Here is a 4,472-nt window from a genome sequence, read left to right on the forward strand (position 1 = left end):
TCTCCCTCTCCCTTCCTCTCTGTAAAAAGAAAAAAAAAAGAAATCAATGAAATATATTTTTAAAAAAGAGAGAGACATCACAAATGAATATACGCATCATCAGTCAAATAACTGAATCTTTTGTATTTGTCTCTACTCACCTCAACCCCAACACACGATGGCCATGGCCCCTGCATAAACTATAATGTGGATGGCGCCCACTGGAATTGCACAAAGCAGTGGGCCTGTTCTGGCCAATCTTACACTAAGAAACTAACAGGGAGACTGCCATCTAACATCTTCAAGCTCAGAGTAGCATGACAGTACATATGCATAAGGGCAGAGTAACAAACTCAAAGTCTTTATTGAAAATGCATGCCAGCCAGAAGCTTACACATTAGAAGCTTACACATTAACCTAAGAGCAGAGCCCTGGAGTCAGGCTACCTGAGTCCAATCTTTTTATTTATTTTATTATTTATTTATTTTTTTGTTCTGAGTCCAATCTTTTCTTAAAATTTATTTTATTTTTATTTACTTCAGATAAGATCCTGAATTTGAATTCAAAAGTACAACTTCCTGTCCCTCACTCCCAAATGCTTATGTAGAAGAAGGGTTCAGAGTTGGCTTTGTGTTGTTGCCTAAGCCTGAGTCTCTCCAGTGCTCCACACTGCTGTCCTAACACTGCTGGCCTCATCCAGGGAGATGCATGAGCAAGGTTCTCCACTCCTCCCTGGAGCATACCTCAACAAAGCCATGCCAATGTGGGTAGATGTTCAGATCTCAGGTTGTGGTTTTAGCCCATAGCTTCCCTTTTACCCTTGTCTGCTTCCCTGTCTACTCCCTACCCATCACCCATAGTCTTCCTCTCAGCCTCTTCTCTCCTCGAACCTCATCCAGTTCCCTCATGCCTTAAGCATCTTGCAAAGTATAAGACACAGCCTCCTTGCTCCATCCCTCTCATTGGGGACAGACATCTTGTCCAGTCTGATGCCAAAGCAGGGAGGCTTCAATAAGATTCCATAGTCACATATGCAGATCAGGATCCAGCAAACCTCCATATACACACACTTACATACCTCTCCCTTTTCCTCCCTCTTCTCTGCCTTGTCTTTCTTTACTCTCCGTGACACTCTTTTCCTGCCATTCTCATTTTCTCTCTTTTGGACAAAATTTATCTTGCACAAAGTAAGCACTCCCCAAATATTTTGGGGGGAGGGGAAGAGGTCTAGGAAAGATAGGTAGAATTAAAATGGAGGAATAGGAGTACTATCGTATGTTTTCTTTTAAATATAGAAGGTAAGATTTAGAGTCAGAGAAAATGATAGTCTTAAATGCAGGGAGAGATCATACTATTTTTAAAAATATTTTGATTGATTGATTTTACAGAGAGGAGGGGAGAAAGAGAAACATCAATTTGTTGTTCCACTTCTTTATGCATTCATTGGTTGATAGATTATATATATATATATATATTGATTTCAGAGAGGAAGGGAGAGGGAGAGTGAAACATCAATGATGAGAGAGAATCATTGATTGGCTGCCTCCTGCACGATCGCATATGCCCTGACCTGGAATCGAACAGTGACCTCCTGATTTATAAGTCGATGCTCAACCACTGGGCCACCCACCGTGGCCTGGATTTTGGTTGTTTCTTGTATGTGCCCTGACTGGAGATTGAACCCACAACCATGGCATATCTGAACTACCCTTCAACCAACTGAACTACCCGGCCAGGGCCCAGGTCATACTAGTTTTGATGCAAGTGTTAGCTGCTTCTGCACCCAGGCTAAGTGCGAGCTTGGGCAAAGCTTTCAATCTCTGCTCTAGGATAATGGGGGTGTCTATAAGTCCAGCAGTCAGAAGGGCCAAGTGAGAAATGAACTCTGCTGCTCAGTAGACTAGATTTAAATCCCGCCCACCAAAGAATCTGCCTCGATTGAAAAGGGCAGCAATTAGAGGAAGAATCCTGATCGAGAAGGGGCAAGGCAGAAGGAAAGGTGTCAGCCTGCCTGCAAACACCGTGCTCCATTATGTGGGAGGAGACAGTCAAGAGAGAAGGAAGAGAACTAACCCGATTGAACACTCAGTATGTGCACTTGCACAGGTTGCCTAGTCTAGTCTTCACCACAGCTGGTTAAGGAAGTCATCCTTATCCCCATTTTCCCAGGTAAGGAAACTGAGACTCAGAATTAAACAACTTACTGAGGTTGCACAGCTGGTGAGAGGGGGAGCCAGGATTGACCCCAGCTGAGTCTGCATGAATCCAAAGCCCACGTTCATCCACTGCCTTAAAAAATATAGCTCGTCTGGCTCAGTGGTTGAGCATTGACCTATGAACTAGGAGGTCATGGGTTTGATTCCAGGTCATGGGTTTGATTCCAGGTCAGGGCACATGCCCGGGTTGCGGGTTTGGTCCCCAGTGTGGGGCGTGCAGGAAGCAGCCAATCAATGATTCTCTCTTACCATTGATGTTTCTATCTTTCTCTCCTCTCCATAAATAAATATATATATATATATATATATATATATATATATATATATATATATATATATAAATAGCTCATCTAGCTAGAGTTTGTTTGCTCTTTATACCAAACACTCCCCCTACGCAGTGTGCACACTATCTTTTCTGTTTCTCTCCCCCTCCTCTCCATGGTGGACTCCTCTTGAAAGCAACAGGTTGAGTCAGAAAGGGGAGATGGGCAAGGGCAAAACGAGTATGGGAGAGCAGTACCTCAGGCAAGAATTTCAGCGAGGAAAGAGAAAAGATCCTAAAATTTGGCTCTGCTTTAGGGAAAGAGGATAGATGGAACATTGGAAAAGTGAAAGGCAGAAAAAATGTTTGGAAGGCTCTGACGTGGACGTCATTGTGTGCAAATTTTAAGCTGATGTGTTGGTGCCCTCTGGCAGACTTTGCTGGGAAAGCCTTCGCCTTGTCAGGTGTGGAAGGGGTTTTTGTTTTAAGAGGAGGAGTCCAGAGGAGAAAGGCCTTCTGTCCCCATTTGGCCTGTCCTCTCCTGTTCTTTTCCTCTCCCTGCGGACAGAGGAGAGGGGGGCGGTACCCAACGGTAGTCCTGATCTTACTGGGGGCTCCAGAGGGTGAGCCCCTCCCTAGCTTTGCCTCCTGTCCTACCGGCCAACCTGAACCCATGCCCTGGCTCCTCCTAAGTGGGGCAGGCTCCTTCCTCAGACCTCATGTTTTTGGTCCTTCCTGTGTCCTTTCCCCTTTGGCTTCTGTAATTCTCTGGTTCTGAAGCCTCGCAGTGATCTCCCTGGCTGTGTGGTCTCAGAGCCTGCCTCTCAGCTGTCCACAGGTTGAGCCTTTCTCTCCACCTCACAACAGCTCTATCTCGGTAGCTCTCTGGGTCCTGCTGTGCATCTTAGAGCCTTCTGCCCCCCTTGTTTCTCCCTGTTCTAAGTACTGTGTATCTGCCTTCTGAGCAGGGAGTGCATATCAAGAAATAGGGATTCTCAGCCCGGCTGGTATGGCTCAATGGTTGAGCATCAACCTATGAACCAGGAGGTCACGGTTCGTTTCTGGTCAGGGCACATGCCCGGGTTGTGGGCTCGATCCCGGGGGTGGGGTGGGGGGTGGGAGGGCAGGAGGCAGCCGATCGATTATTCTCTCTCATCATTGATGTTTCTCTCTCTCTCTCCCTCTTCCTTTCTCTCTGAAATCAATAAAAATCAATTTTTAAAAATTTAAAAGAAATAGGGATTCTCGACCAGCTTTTTACAGGGTACCTTTCTGTCCACCTCCAAAGAAGAATATTTGCAGTGCAGTGAAAGTAGCCCTTCCATACTTCCCATATGGAAGGTGGGAATATACCAAAGCAAAATAAAAATATCTCCTATTTCTCTATAGCTTACTCCTCCTTCCCTCTGTGAGGGTAGGAGGCATTAGGGAGGGAGGTGGAATGAAGGGACAGCCAGGGTGCTCTGGAGACGAGGGCCTTTTAGGTTAGGAGCTGGAAGATTCATCTTGGGGGATGACTATACCCTCAGAACTCTCCACCCTCCCTTGGCTCCAGGCCTGCCTCCTCCCATCCCCCTCGGTGGCAGCAGCCTTGTAATTTAAAGCTCTCTCTGTCGCCTCTAATGTGATCCTCTCGTTTTATTGACTCTCTCTGCCGTCTGTGGCGCCCCTTCACATCAATCTCCGTTCTAATCACACCGCCGCCACTGCCTGCTCGTCTCCCCTCACCCTCTCCTCGTGACCCCGCCCCCCAGCCCTTGCCTCTACCAGCTCTTTCCTTTAGACTGTCCCCCCACCCCACCACCACCCTACACCTGACCCATCCTCTTCCTCCTTCCCTCCCAGAGGCAGGAACGCCAGGACCTTTGAGGGGGTGCCTTTTCCCTTTTCCCCTGCTAAGATGTGCCCAGAGGGAGAAGAGGCCCTTGAGGAAAGCCCAGAACCGAGAGAGAAATGGCAGAGGTCTGAAGAACAGGACTCTATGTGGGGGTGACTTAGGCTTGTCATCTGGGTCT

This window comes from Myotis lucifugus, unplaced genomic scaffold (genome assembly GCF_000147115.1).
Source record: "Myotis lucifugus unplaced genomic scaffold, Myoluc2.0 scaffold_297, whole genome shotgun sequence".
NCBI classification, from domain to species: Eukaryota; Metazoa; Chordata; class Mammalia; order Chiroptera; family Vespertilionidae; genus Myotis; species Myotis lucifugus.